This window comes from Neoarius graeffei, chromosome 6, assembly GCF_027579695.1.
Source record: "Neoarius graeffei isolate fNeoGra1 chromosome 6, fNeoGra1.pri, whole genome shotgun sequence".
Classification (NCBI taxonomy): Eukaryota; Metazoa; Chordata; class Actinopteri; order Siluriformes; family Ariidae; genus Neoarius; species Neoarius graeffei.
The window spans coordinates 65,804,567-65,820,857 of record NC_083574.1 but is presented as its reverse complement, the minus strand read 5'-3'; the positions used below and the strand labels follow the sequence as shown (position 1 = coordinate 65,820,857).

The window sequence follows — 16,291 nt, the reverse complement described above, 5'->3', positions numbered from 1 at the left end:
ACACACACACACACATTATTGGCTGTCTTCAACTACTGATTCATACATTCAACTTGGAAAAAAACAAAAACAAAAACATGAAGTGACTCAGTCTAACAATCTGCTTTTTGGGGCTTATTCTATTAACTGTTATAAAATCAGTTGCATAGAAAATCTATTTTCTGTCTTATGTGAAATTTCAGTAATAAAATAAATAAATAAATAAATACAAATTACCTGTCCTAAAGTTAATGTCAACTCTGTTATAAAACTGCAAAAATCCACAAAGACTTAATAATACGCATGACACCTGCACTGAGAGAGGTCATTTCCTCTGGCAGGAAACTTCAGAAAGGCAGTGAGGTATGTTGTGTTTCTTCTCTCATTAATTTGAAGAAAATTGAGGATACACCAATAGTAGATTAATTATTAATCAAATCTGATATTGTGATTTTTTAAAACAATATGCTTAAAATTCATAAAATTCTGTTTTTATACTTGCCATGTGGTAGTTAGTATGAGGTTAGCATATGGAGTTAAGACAAAATGGTGGGAAATGTCAACTCTGTTGTCGCCAATTCATTGCCCAGTTTAACGATAACAGAGTTGATGATGACTAAGAGCCAACACCTGAAAATGTACCCACAATTATAGATTGGGCCATTTTTTTTTCCTCTCACACACACACACACAACTTGTGGTCAGAAGTTTCAGGGATGAGAATTTTCCGCCGATTGGCGGATTTCCGACTTTTTCAGACCAAAATGATTGTTTTTGAGATCGATGTAAATCCGTTGAGAATTATTTTTTTTTGGGGGGGGGTATGATTAACGATCTGTGGTCACCTTATAACGCAGACATCCCAAGTGTTCCGGGAGTCTCCTGCATATTGACAGAAGCGAGCAAGAGCGTGCACGCGCAACATTAAGGTCTGCATCACGCATCTTAGAATGTGCGCGCGTGAGGGGGTGCGCGAGGGAGACTGTGTGCAGTGTTGCCAGATATTGCTGACGTTTTCCAGCCCAAAATATGTTCAAAACCCACCAAAATGCACTTAAAACCACCCAATCTGGCAACACTGCCTGTGTGCCTGTTCATGTAGCGCATGCCAGACAAAGAGCATCTTGATTGGGTTACTCAGCAAAATAAGCCAATCAGCTTTCAGTGTGGGCGGGCTTTTATCTCTTTTCTCGAGGACCGGAGTTTTCAGTTGTATTGAGTCAGTGCAGCCTACAGGATCGGCATGGCAGAGAGAGAGCGCGCGCCCCCAAAAATATATATCAATTACATGTCATATATAAGTGTGTATCTTTTATAAATGGGGTTAGCTTATCTAATGTAGCATGTTGGGGAGAATCATAGTATCATATCTATATTTCTGATGAAATTTTAAGTATGATAGCATGTATAACTCTCCTACTTATTGCTCATTTCATAGGGGGGGAATTGCTGGGATGTGCCGCGCGGGAGCGTCTGCCCAAATTTTTTAGGCCGAGATGAACTTAGTTTTTGATTTAAAAAAAAATTCCAATATGTAATGCCCATTGTACATGCCTGTTCTTTAATTCAAAATCACCATCTCGATCTTCAGATTGACCATATGGTATCTGTATTACATTCCACAACATCCTGTCCAGATAAAACCTAGTTAGTACACACAACAGTTGAAAGGGAAGTGATGAGTGATGTTGAATGTTGCCTGCTTAATATGCAAGACCTCCTGCTACCATGATAACTTCAGAAGAAAGCTTCAGAGAATTATATGATAGAACTTTTTTCTGGTTTGCACTTCATTTTAAAGGATTAGAGTATTCAAAGACATGAAGAGCTAAAATGCAGAAATATAATACTGTGGAGCTCGTTTATATTAAAAGGTGCATTGATTTTTTGAAATCATCAAATGTGAATTGATTAAAAACAAGTCTCTTGTACCATATTAATCATTTTCACCTGGGAGTCCACCAAGAAGGGGAATTTATTTCCAAATAAATTGCAACTTTTTGCTGATAAAATTAATGGTTTTGGGGTAAAAAAAAAAAAAATAGCCAAAAATCATTAGCCCCATGGGCCCCGCCCCGGTTTTTTCAGACTTTTAAAATATTTTTCATTCTCATCCCTGGAAGTTTACATCCAGTGACTAGAGATGAAAGTGGAGCAAAGAAAACAATCCTGAACTTTTGAAAGTCAAACTAAGATTGGGGGGGGGGGGGGGGGGGGGAGGCAACGTCCCCCGAAAAATTTTTAATAACAAACACGCACGCAAAACCCTGCATTCTAGTGCATTTTAGTACTTATTTTCACTAAAACAAGTTATAACTTTTAAGCATTTTTCTTTCATGTACATTAATGATTAACATGTCAAAAATATCAAGTTTAATTCCCCGAGTTAATGAGTAATTTTCAGGAGTGCATTTAGAAAATGCGGTGATTTTCCTGGCTACACAGTTCATTACTTTGAAAAATATCAGACAGTTGAAGGTAAACTCAGCAAAATCCCAAAACAGTACTGTTAAAAAGTAAAGGTCTGTTAAGAGTTTCTAAAGCTTTCAGGTTTCAATGTTGGGGACATTGAGCCTCGTTTATCAATCTTTTAGTAGAGTTGTGCGTTTGCATCAGCTAAAGTGAACTAAAAATTTCCAATTCATATTTATGAGAGTTGAAGCCAATTGTTTACATTAGCTTGTATTGTCTGTAAATTTAAACACACCAATGAATACCAAATTTCTCATGTAAATCAGGAGCGTAGCTAGGATTGTGTGTGTGTGTGTGTGTGTGTGTGTCAGTCACACACTGACTGGCAGCCTGAGTACATTATGTAACAAAAAATAAATTACCATTGCTAGTTTTAAGTAGCTTAGAAACCGGCTCTTCCATTATTGCTGTTTCTTCCATGTTTTCTTGATGTTGGGCTCTAGAAATGGCACTAAAACTTAGCTTCGAAGCCACAAAATGCAACTTTGATGGAAAAAAATATATAATAAATTGCTTACCTCTCTTCACGCCGAAAGAAGGAGGAAAGTTTTGCTTGTTTTGACATGGCGAATTATTAACACAAGAGAAAATACTTGTAATTTGCAACTAAAAAGACTGCAGCTATACTGGCAGCTTGAACATGCTTTCTAGTGCGATTGTGTTGCGCTTGCGCAGAACGGTGTCAGTCCTGCGCGCCTAATGAGCTCTGGCATGCGCGCCGTTAACAAAGAACACCTGTCTTTAATCAATGAACTATGTTTGGGCTATTTAAGGACCGCGCCCATGCAAGGACGATGCGAAGTATTACGCCGCGTCTAGGAATGCGAAAAATCTGAAAAATAAATTTCTCCATTCGGAAAACCAGAGATTTTCAAGAGTTTTGTCAAATATCTGGATTTCCGGATAAATCCGGAAGACTTTCATCTATAAGTGACATGAATGTCATGGCAATATTTGGGCTTTCAATGATTTCTCTGAACTGTTATTTTTCTGTGGCAGAATGATTGTACAGCATACATCTTTAATTAAAAAAAAAAAGCCCACACAACTAGAATTTGGTGCACAATTTTCTTTGGGTTTTCTGAAATCAACACAGGGTCAAAAATTTACATACAGCACACCTAATATTTGGGTAAAATGTCTCTTTGCAAGCTTCACCTTGACCAAACATATTTTGTTTACCATGAACAAGCTTCTGGCAGAATTCTGGTTCGATATTTCACAACTCTTCATGGTAGAACTGGTAGAGTTCAATTAAATTCTTCTTTTCTTGGCATGGACCGGACTTATAAGCACAGTCCATATGTTTTCAATAGGGTTGAAGTCAGGGTTTGTTTTAAGCTTAATGTAGCCTGCTTTATCCTCCACAACAACTGATGCGTGTTTGGGTTCATTGTCTTGTTGTGACTCCCAATCATGCTTAAGTTTCAAATGGTTTGAGGTTATGCTGAAGAATTCTGAGGTCGTCCTCCTTCTTCATTATTCCATCCACTTTGTGCAATGAACCAGTTCCACTGGCAGTAAAACAGCCCCAGAGCATGATGCTGCTACCACCACCACCACCAGCTGGTAGAGTGTTCCTCTGTACCTCGTGGTCATTGTGGCCAAACAACTCAATCTTTGTCTCATGTGACCATACAGCTATCCTCCAGAAGGCTTTTTTTCTTTGTCCATGTGATCAGCTTCAAACTTTAGTGAAGCTTGAAGGTGTCAATTTTGGAGCAGGGGGTTATTTCTTTGGATAGCAGCCTCTTAGTCCATGGTGATCTGAACTGTAGAAAGTGATCCATCAGCTTCCAGTTCATGGCAGGGCTGTGCCATGGTGGTTCCTGGGTTGTTCCTGACCATCTAACCAATTTCTTTTCAGCTGAGGGTGACAGTTTGGGTTTTCTTGAAGCAAAGTGGCTTGGCAAAGTGACTATACCTCCCAGTAACTTACATACAATTGTTTGAACTGATCTTAGGATCTACAGTTGTTTAGAAATGGCTCCAAGAGACATTCCTGAATTGTGTACATCTGTGATCCTCTTTCTCAGATCTGCACTGAACTCCTTGGACTTTCCTATTTTATTGTGTGTTGGTCAATCCAATGAGTTCTGTAAGCAAATCCTTTTTATGAAGGCACAGAGAAGCTACCAGCTGTAGTCAATCATAAATCACTAACAGGAAGTTAAGAGGCCTTGGCAAGATATGGGACATTTTGGAAGTCTCAGCACCTCCGAGTTAATGATCTAAGTGAGTGTATGTAAATTTTTGACCCTGTATGTATAATTGTGTGTGTTGATTTCAGAAAACCCAAAATAAATTAAAACTTCTGCACCAAACTAATGCTTTTTTCTATTAAGGAAATATGTTGTACAATCATTTCGCCACAGAAAACAAATAGTTCAGAGAAATTACTGAAAGCCCAATATTGCCATGACATTCATATCCAAGATAACATTCATGTCACTGTATGTAAACTTCTGACCACGACTGTATATATACATACATACATACATACACCCCCAGTGTGACAAGCGAGTGCGTGACCAGTGCCGTCATGGCTGCAGGAACGGACTGCTTGCTTGCGCTGGGTTACCTCTACCCCTCCCCCCTTACCCCCCCCCATGATCGCCCCCACCCTCCCCCCTCAAGTCCCGAGTTTTCATGTTGTAAAGTGTACTGTGTTATTTTGTGCTTATGTGCTGAGGTGTTTTTTTTTTAAATGTTCCCACACTGTACTCCCCATAGGAGCATAGTGTGGAGGTTGCTTTTTTCTCCTCCCCTCCGGTTACTCTGTATTTTTTCTTTTCATCCCTGTATTCCTGTCCTGTCTACTCCCCCTTGTATGTATGTGTATATGTACGGACGGGTTGATGGTCAATTTCGCTGGCACTTGTCTAGTGACAATAAAGGGTTCATTCATTCATTCCTTCATTCACATACATACCGTTGTCGTCAGAATTTAACATACGGTGACGTGAATGCCATCTTGGATATGAAGGTCATGGCAATATTTGGGCTTTCAGTAATTTCTTTGAACTGTTCTTTTTCTGTGGCAGAATATACAGCATATATATATTTAATTTAAAAAACACAAAAAAAAACCCCTAGAATTTGGTGCAAAAGTTTTAATTTTCTTTGGGTTTTTTGAAATCAACACAGGGTCAAAAATATACATACTACACACCTAATATTTGGGTAAAATGTCTATTCACAAGCTTCACCTTGAACAAACAAACATTCTTGTTTACCATGAACAAGCTTCTGGCAGAATTCTGGTTGGATATTTCATGACTCTTCATGGTAGAATTGGTAAAGTTCAATTAAATTTTTTTTTCTTGGCATGGACTCGACTTATAAGCACAGTCCATATATTTTCAATAGGGTTGAAGTCAGGACTTCTTTTAAGCTTAATGTTAGCCTGCTTTATCCTCCACAACCAGTTCTGATGTGTGTTTGGCTTCACTGTCCTGTTGTGACTCCCAATCATGTTCAAGTTTCCAATGGTTTGAGGTTATGCTGAAGAATACTGAGGTAATCCTCCTTCTTCATTATTCCATCCACTTTGTGCAATGAACCAGTTCCACTGGCAGCAAAACAGCCCCAGAGCATGATGATCCTACCAGCACCACCAGCTGGCAGTGTTCCTCTCTACATGGTGGTCATTATGCCCAAAAAACTCAACCTTTGTCTCATCTGACCATACAGCTACAGTGCCTTGAAAAAGTATTCATACCCCTTTAACTTTTTCACATTTTTCCACCTTACAACCACGAACTTAAAAGTTTTTTATTGAGATTTTATGTGATAGACCAACACAGAGTAGCACATAATTGTGAAGTGAAATGAAAATGATAAATGGTCTTCAAAATTTTAAACAAAAATCTGAAAAAATGTGGTGTGCATTAGTATTCAGCCCCCCTGCATCAATACTTTGTAGAGCCACCTTTTGCTGCAATTACAGCTGCAAGTCTTTTGTGGTGTGTCTACCAGCTTTGCACATCTAGACACTGAAATTTTTGCCCATTCTTCTTTGCAAAATAGCTCAAGCTCAGCCAGATTGGATGGAGAGCGTCTGTGAACAGCAATTTTCAAGTCTTGCCACAGATGCTCAATGGGATTTAGGTCTGGACTTTGACTGGGCCATTATAACACATGAATATTCTTTGATCTAAACCATTCCATTGTAGCTCTGGCTGTATGTTTAGGGTCATTGTCTTGCTGGAAGGTGAATCTCCTTCCCAGTCTCAAGTCTTTTGCAGTCTCCAACAAGTTTTCTTCCAGGATTGCCCTGTATTTAGCTCCATCCATCTTCCCATCAACTCTGACCAGCTTCCCTGTCCCTGCTGAAGAAAAGCATCCCCATAGCATGATGCTGCCACCACCATGTTTCACAGTGGGGATGGTGTGTGCAGGGTGATGAGCAGTGTTAGTTTTCTCCCACACATAGCGCTTTGCATTTAGGCCAAAAAGTTCAACTTTGGTCTCATCTGACCAAAGCACCTTTTTCCACATGTTTGCTGTGTCCCCTACATGGCTTCTGGCAAACTGCAAACGGGACTTATGCCTGTCTTTCAACAATGGCTTTCTTCTTGCCACTCTTCCAAAAAGGCCAGATTTGTGGAGTGTATGACATAGTTGTCCTGTGCACAGATTCTCCCACCTGAGCTGTGGATTTCTGCAGCTCCTCCAGAGTGATCATGGGCCTCTTGGCTGCTTCTCTGACCAGTGTTCTCCTTGCTCGCTCTGTCAGCTTAGGTGGACGGCCATGTCTTGGTAGGTTTGCAGTTCTGCCATACTTTTTCCATTTTTGAATGATGGATTGAACAGTGCTTCTTGAGATGTTCAGAGCTTGGGATTTTTTTTGTAACCTAACCCTGCTTTAAACTTCTCCAGAACTTTATCCCTGACCTGTCTGGTGAGTTCTTTGGTCTTCATGATGCTGTTTGTTCTTCAGTGTTCTCTAACAAACCACTGAGGCCTTCACAGAACAAGTATATTTATGCTGGGAGTAAATTACACACAGTAGGACTCTATTAACTAATTAGATGACTTCTGAAGGCAATTGATTGCACTGGATTGTATTTAGAGGTGTCAGAGTACAGGGGGCCGAATACTAATGCACACCACATTTTTCAGATTTTTATTTGTTTAAAATTTTGAAGACCATTTATCATTTTCGTTTCACTTCACAATTATGTGCTACTCTGTGTTGGTCTATCACATAAAATCTCGATAAAAAACTTAAGTTTGTGGTTGTAAGGTGGAAAAATGTGAAAAAGTTCAAGGGGTATGAATACTTTTTCAAGGCATCGTATCCTCCAGAAGGCTTTTTCTTCGTCCATGTGGTCAGCTTCAAACTTTAGTTAAGCTTGAAGGTGTCAATTTTGGAGCAAGGGGTTATTTCTTAGATAGCAGTCTCTTAGTCCATGGTGATCTGAACTGTGGACAGTGATCCATCAGCTTCCAGTTCATGACAGGGCTGTGCCATGGTGGTTCCCGGGTTGTTCCTGACCATCCAAACCAATTTCCTTTCACCTGAGGTGACACAGTTTGGGTTTTCTTGAAGCAAAATGGCTTGGCAAAGTGACTACACCTCACAATAACTTGGATACAATTGTTTGAACTGATCTTGGAATTTGCAGTTGTTTAGAAATGGCTCCAAGAGACAGTCCGGAGTTGTGTACATTTGCAATCCTCTTTCTCAGATCTGCACTGAGCTCCTTGGACTTTCCCATTTTACTGTCTGTTAGTCAATCCATTGAGTGCTGTAAAGAAACCCTTTTCATGAAGGCGCAGAGACGCTACCAGCGGTAGTCAGTCATGATCACTAACAGGAAGTTAAGAGATCTTGGCAAGAGACATTTTTGGAAGTTTCAGCACCTCTGAATTAATAATGAGTGTATGTAAATTTTTGACCCTGTATTGATTTCAGAAAACCCAAAGAAAATTAAAACTTTTGCACCAAATTCTAGTTGTTTGTTTTTTAAATTCAAGATATATGCTGTACATTCTGCCACAGAAAAAGAACAGTTCAAAGAAATTACTGAAAGCCCAAATATTGCCATGACATTCACGTCACTGTATGTAAACTTTTGACAACAACTGTGTGTGTACACACACACACACACACACACACATATTTAAAAGTGCTTGTAAGGCACTTCAAGCAAGGCCCATTAATGAGGGATACTGATGCTGTAACCATGGAAACGTAACTACAGCATGTATTAGGCTACATCCACACGACAACGGCAACGAGATGTTATTTAAAAATATATCATGTCCAAATGGGCAACGATCAGTAAAATATCAGGTCCATATGGCAACGCAACGCTTGCTGAAAACGATGCCATACACATGCCGCACCTCTAGGGGCGCTGTAAGACGGTCCCTTCGGAGACACCAGAACAATAGAAGAAGTAAGGACGCATGGGCATAAACTATTATGCGCGAGACTTCATATTAGCCACAAAGTCAGGAAAATCTGTTCGTAAAATTACATTATAATGACCAAATACAATGAAAAGTATTTTTCCAGTCTCACCTGTGAAAGGTAATCCCATGTGATCTCATTTGGCCGGCAAACCTGTTGGTACAGTTAAACGCAGCTAATCTTTATTCTCCGCTTTGACCTATCCAATATGGCGGCGAGGATGACGTATGATTCTACGCGGAAGGCGGCGTCTTTAATGGTCCGGAATAAATTGAATGCTACACGTTGATGGATTAATTTGCTCTTCTACGCCCTTTTTGAGGAATGTATTGTAGAATTTAAACCAACATCTGAAGAGGTGAGATTGCTCCTTTTTTTCCCTATTTTTGCTGGCGGGATTGACTCTGCCCTAAGGGCAGAGTCTCTCTCTCTCTCTCTCTCTCTCTCTCTCTCTCTCACTTTGCACCATTACACAATAAATATTCACAGTGAAAATATTTTGTAAGCGCGTTTCATGAACCAAGTTATAGGATTTGTTGACAACTCGCATCGAGTTTGTTACACTTCTACCCGGCGTGAAGCACTCACAGTCATGTGGTTGTGACGTCATCGTAAACAAATCCGTTCTACTCATCCAGACGACTTCACAATGGCAACGTTGCCAGATCTTTCCACTCTGGAACCCGTTCTCAAAAAGATTGCGTTTTGGGCACCCAAAACGCTGGTGCCGTGTGGACGCCAGGCCTAAACGATAAGCAATTGTATCGGAGTCACCTGAATCCGTTGCCGTGTGGACAGGGCCTTAATGTCTCACCTTCTTTCACTAGGCTGCATGCTATAGATAGGATATGTGCTTATTAGTATGGAATGCCATTTTAGTCAAAACTAACTAATAAGTATACCTATGATATCATTAAAAAATACAGTAATATATATTAATGTGTAAAATTTTGTCATACTCTTTTACAGTTGCATTTTAGTTTGTTTTTATTTCAGAACAAGTTTTATTTCAAACTGACTACTTTTTCAAAAGACTTTCATAACGAGACTTTTCAAAACAGCACAATAACTTCATTATGTTGTAATTTGTCAGTCAGCTCCAATTGGGCGGAACATCAGTAATCAGCTAATCCTTTGCTAGCAATTATTTTTGCTTGGAGAGGGCATGAGACTACCTGCTGGCAAACTTCTATGGTTATGATAGTTTTCAGGCAGATGGAACGACACAGGAGACCTTAATGAGCTCTGAAATGTGATGTTTTCTTTAGCTAATCAAGCAGACTTTAACAGCTGCTGCTATTTTGACCACATTGAAGATTTGCACCTGCCCCCATACACAGACAGACAGATTGATTTTTGGCAACCACAACGGATTATTGGTCATAATAGTAAGTGTCCGTCATGTCATCAGTATTTGCACACTCAGTCATGGGTTTAACAAAGCGTATTGCTTTCTCTAACATCCTTTTCCCCCAAAATGTGTTTGGAGAAGGAACTAAAATTTGATAATCTTAACAAAAACTAAACCAAGCAGCCTTTGAAAAGATGTTGGCTATATAACTTTCATTTGGTGTCCTCTCTAGGAATTGTGTTAATGCAGAAATTGTGTGTTTTTACGCACAAAAATGTTAAAAATAAATAAAATTAAAAAAAAGCATGTTCAGGATTTTCATGTATCCCGGGACACAAAGCTCCTACTTGAAATTTTTTCCCCTGATTGCCTTGGCGGGGCGGCACGGTGGTGTAGTGGTTAGCGCTGTCGCCTCACAGCAAGAAGGTCCGGGTTCGAGCCCCGTGGCCGGCAAGGGCCTTTCTGTGTGGAGTTTGCATGTTCTCCCCATGTCCGCGTGGGTTTCCTCCGGGTGCTCCGGTTTCCCCCACAGTCCAAAGACATGCAGGTTAGGTTAACTGGTGACTCTAAATTGACCGTAGGTGTGAATGTGAGTACGAATGGTTGTCTGTGTCTATGTGTCAGCCCTGTGATGACCTGGTGACTTGTCCAGGGTGTACCCCGCCTTTCGCCCGTAGTCAGCTGGGATAGGCTCCAGCTTGCCTGCGACCCTGTAGAACAGGATAAAGCGGCTACAGATAATGAGATGAGATTGCCTTGGCAAATCTGTTAGATTATGTTGTTTAACAAAGAAAGCAAAAGTGAACAGAATGAAAAGGTCACAACATCGTGGAGTTTCACATGAACATCATCGCAACTTTGGATTTATGTGGCCATTTTGCCTGGTGAGCTTTGTTTGCCAGTGACTGGCCCAAGTGTGCATGAGTGACTGTAAGCCCAATTCAGTAAACATCTACAGATAAACTTGTAGAAGTTACATCTAAAAGAACAATGCCAGATACATGTAGTGCTTTTGGATGTAACAACAGATGTGGAGATAAGCTTGGTTTAACTTTTCACCACTTCCCGGTGAACCCAGAAAGACAAGAAAAATGGTGAGGTGCAGTTAAATGAGAAGATTAGATGCCAGCAAAACATTCCAGTGTGTGTGGAGAACATTTTATATCATCAGGCTAGTGTGAAAGCTCTGTGCAGTGTTAAAATGTATATCTGGATGTGCGCTTTGGATGCGATATTTTTTATTAGACCTAAAGCTTGGTGAGACTAGCAGCATGTTTGTTATGTACTGATAATGTAGACTCAGCTAAGCACCATAAAATATGCTAGATCTCAGCCCTGGCTTGTTTATGACTATTAGAAATCCATGTTTGAGCTTACTTTTGTCATAAGGTATTTTTTTCTTTATCGGGAATTTCCCATAACATTGCGGCACGAAACCTGCCTCGGAATATTGGTAGGCATCTGTACTTTTGTAAACCCTTTAGCATCTCCGGTGTATTTAGAAGTCCAAATAGTTCGGGATGTCGTAGTGTCCCAAATCTGGTTGCTGGTTTGCTGAACATTTTCAAGTGGAATAAATACATTTGTGGGTAAAGTAAGGAGAAGAAGAACCGTTTATTTTTTATTTTTGTCACGTGTAAACAAGCACAGCGAAATTCCTCCTCTGCTCCATCTGAAGTGGTGAACAAGCATGTGCGCATGCAAACGCGCATGCGCACACATGCAGAAAGAAAGAGAGAGATGTGCAGAATAAAAAATAAATACGTTTGTGGGTAAATTATATGGATCTGTAATGCCTGCATGCTTCAGCTTTTCGATGTAAAGTGATCTGCTCGTATAAAATAAAATTTTAATCATTATAGAGAGATTGTACTGACTGCAGTCATCTTGATTTTCATTATTAACTGTCGTGGCTGTTTCTTTGTTTATCCGGCAATATGGTGGATGCTGCGTGATAAACAAAAACCTGTGACATCAGTGAAAGACCTCTATATTCTATTCCAGGTAAACCACTTGCAAAGAATGACCGAAAAACCTTTAACTCCGTGGATTGTCAGTGAAAAAAAAAAAAAAGGCAAGATTGTGACCACACACTGCAACTGTATGGATATACACACACATATATATATAAAACATGCACATGCGCACACATATATATATATAAAAATAAAAAACACACACATATACATACATATATATATATACACACACACACCGGTGTGTGTATGTATGTGTGTGTATGTATATACTTATACATACACACACATTTTATATATATATACACACACACACACACACATATACATACACACACAGGTATATATATATATATATATATATATATATATATATATATATATACACACACACACATACATATATATATATATATATACACATATATACACACACACACACACACACAGGTGCTTGAAAGTTTGTGAATCCTTTAGAATTTTCTATATTTCTGCATAAATATGACCTAAAACATCATCAGATTTTCAGACAAGTCCTAAAAGTAGATAAAGAGAACTCAGTTAAACAAATGAGACAAAAATATTATACTTGGTCATTTATTTATTGAGGAAAATGATTCAATATTGCATATCTGTGAGTGGCAAAAGTATGTGAACCTCTAGGATTAGCAGTTAATTTGAAGGTGAAATTAGAGTCAGGTGTTTTCAATCAATGGGATGACAATCAGGTGTGAGTGGGCACCCTGTTTTATTTAAAGAACAGGGATCTATCAAAGTCTGATCTTCACAACACATTTGTGGAAGTGTATCATGGCACGAACAAAGGAGATTTCTGAGGACCTCAGAAAAAGCGTTGTTGATGTTCATCAGGCTGGAAAAGGTTACAAAATCATCTCTAAAGAGTTTGGACTCCACCAATCCACAGTCAGACAGATTGTGTACAAATGGAGGAAATTCAAGACCATTGTTACCCTCCCCAGGAGTGGTCAACCAACAAAGATCACTTCAAGAGCAAGGTGTGTAATAGTCGGCAAGGTCACAAAGGACCCCAGGGTAACTTCTAAGCAACAGAAGGCCTCTCTCACACTGGCTAATGTTAATGTTCATGAGTCCACCATCAGGAGAACACTGAATAACAATGGTGTACATGGCAGGGTTTCAAGGAGAAAGCCACTGCTCTCCAAAAAGAACATTGCTGCTCATCTGCAGTTTGCTAAAGATCATGCGGATAAGCCAGAAGGCTATTGGAAAAATGTTTTGTGGATGGATGAGACCAAAATAGAAGTTTTTGGTTTAAATGAGAAGCGTTATGTTTGGAGAAAGGAAAACACTGCATTCCAGCATAAGAACCTTATCCCATCTGTGAAACATGGTGGTGGTAGTATCATGGTTTGCACCTGTTTTGCTGCATCAGGGCCAGGATGGCTTGCCATCATTGATGGAACAATGAATTCTGAATTATACCAGCGAATTCGAAAGGAAAATGTCAGGACATCTGTTCATGAACTGAATCTCAAGAGAAGGTGGGTCATGCAGCAAGACAACGACCCTAAGCACACAAGTTGTTCTCCCAAAGAATGGTTAAAGAAGAATAAAATTATAGTTTTGGAATGGCCAAGTCAAAGTCCTGACCTTAATCCAATGGAAATGTTGTGGAAGGACCTGAAGCAAGCACTTCATGTGAGGAAACCCACCAACATCCCAGAGTTGAAGCTGTTCTGTATGGAGGAATCGGCTAAAATTCCTCCAAGCCGGTGTGCAGGACTGATCAGCAGTTACTGCAAACGTTTAGTTGCAGTTATTGCTGCACAAGGGGGTCACACCAGATACTGAAAGCAAAGGTTCACATACTTTTGCCACTCACAGATATGTAATATTGGATCATTTTCCTCAATAAATAAATGACCAAGTATAATATTTTTGTCTCATTTGTTTAACTGGATTCTCTTTATCTACTTTTAGGACTTGTGTGAAAATCTGATGATGTTTTAGGTCATATTTATGCAGAAATATAGAAAATTCTAAAGGGTTCACAAACTTTCAAGCACCACTGTGTATATATATATATATATATATATATATATATATATATATATATATATATATATATGCGATGCGGTGCTAGTTCCGTTTACTTTCACTTTACCGGGTGAAAATGTGTTGATATCTGATGGGCTACGATCGGGAATGCGCACATTCCCTTTTCTCCACCTGTAGATTGTAGGTAGCCTAGCGATTTCCAAATAGCCTACTGCTTCACTTGAATGAACTTGCAGGAGTCAAACTACTTCCTCTTTGCTCTTCGAAGTGTAGCTTGCAGCCATTACAGTTGAGAAAAAATATATAGTCTTATTTCTCCAAATCGTATTTTGCACATAGCCTATGCCCAACAGATGTCTGATAGGCTACATTGGAAAGAATATGCTGCATGCCTAGATCTAATATCAAAACCCGAATGCCAAATATTTGTGCATTAGGCCTATATATTGTCTATCATAGAGAAGATGAGCCTTATAATTGATATGAAGCATCAGACCATATATTCAAATGTTTGCTCTGATGTAAAAATGTATTTGAGTACAATTTAAACAGATGTTTAACGATTTTTTTTTGCAATTAATCTCGATTAACTACATAATTTTATGAGATTATTCGTGATTAAAAATTTTAATCGTTTGACAGCCCTAATATATATATATATATATATATATATATATATATATATATATATATATATACACACATATATATACACACATATATATACACACATACATACACACACACACACGCATGTGTGCGCGCGCATGTATAATACACACACACACACACACGCACGCGTATATACACACCCACACACCCGTGTGTTTTTTATATTTATTTATATATATATATATATATATATATATATATATATATATATATTTTTTTTTTTTTTTTGGGGGGGGGGGGGGGGGGGGGGGGGGGCAAAAAAAAAAATGCCAGGGACCCCAGTTTGGCCAGTAATGTGTGTCCCTGTACTCAAAATGAAAAATCCTAGTGCCATCCCTGCTCTTGCTTTGGCCTGAATGTGTGAACAGCCAATGCTCAATTCTTCACAAGTTTCTCTTACTCCACCCCATTGGTGTTGACTGAAGAATTACAAACAGAATGAAATATCACCATGAAATAACTGAAATCGTACAAATTCAACCACTTGTTCTCAAGATATTATGCAAACAAGAATCCCAAATGGACAAATCAAAAACAAACAATGCCTTCAGAAGCAGAAATGTAAAAACCCATTATTATGATATAAAAATGAACTAAAATGTTATTGTGAAAATGAGTATGATTAAGTAATATTTTATAATAATGAGGTCATTATTATTTATTTACTGACATTTATTGCTGCATCTACTCATTTTAGTATTTATATTATACGCATATTTATTTATTTAGTTTTGAAATGGCATTCCATAGTTCCATAGGGCACAATTACTTGAGCTCAACCAAGTCGTTAATCTCAGATTCTGCTAACCAGCAGAGGTTGGGTATTCATTTTGCAAATGAATGTAACCTTATGCCATCTAATTTGCAGCAGCCTAGCACTATTGAATTCACACACTCCAGTTATGCCAGTTGTGCTGTTACACTACACAGCAAAATCTCAGAGACTGAGATGGTTTAGTGTTTCCCTAGGCCATAAATCAGCATCAATATTTTTTGTTCTTCATACATTCCAGAATAAAACAATGGAAAGTGAAGAACAATGACACTAGAACAATATATGATACTATACTGCATTAAAAAAAAGCATTAGAATATTTATAAAAGCACTATCTTTGGAAAAAAATACAATTTGTTCATGTCATTTGCCATGCTTAAATGTGATCCATAGTTTATTCCTTTGTAAAAGTCAATAGTATATTCTTGCACTCCCATTTTTCAAAAATATTTTATGCTTTGAAATAATTGATTCATATAGTCTGTTTTCATGTACCAAACATTCTTTTAAGATGGCTATAAAGAAAATGAATAGACATCTACTTCCTGAACCAAGGCTGTTGAAACAAATGATCAGTCACTGTTCAGCTCTATATGCAGCAGTGC

The 16,291-nt window shown here is 38.7% G+C and overlaps 1 protein-coding gene across 3 annotated transcripts in view; it reads right to left on the bottom strand.

Moving 5' to 3' along the window:
- The window catches only part of bicra (BRD4 interacting chromatin remodeling complex associated protein), a 72,291-nt gene that overhangs the window by 12,842 nt on the left and 43,158 nt on the right, over positions 1–16,291 (bottom strand). The gene's annotated exons all lie outside the window — the stretch shown is intronic.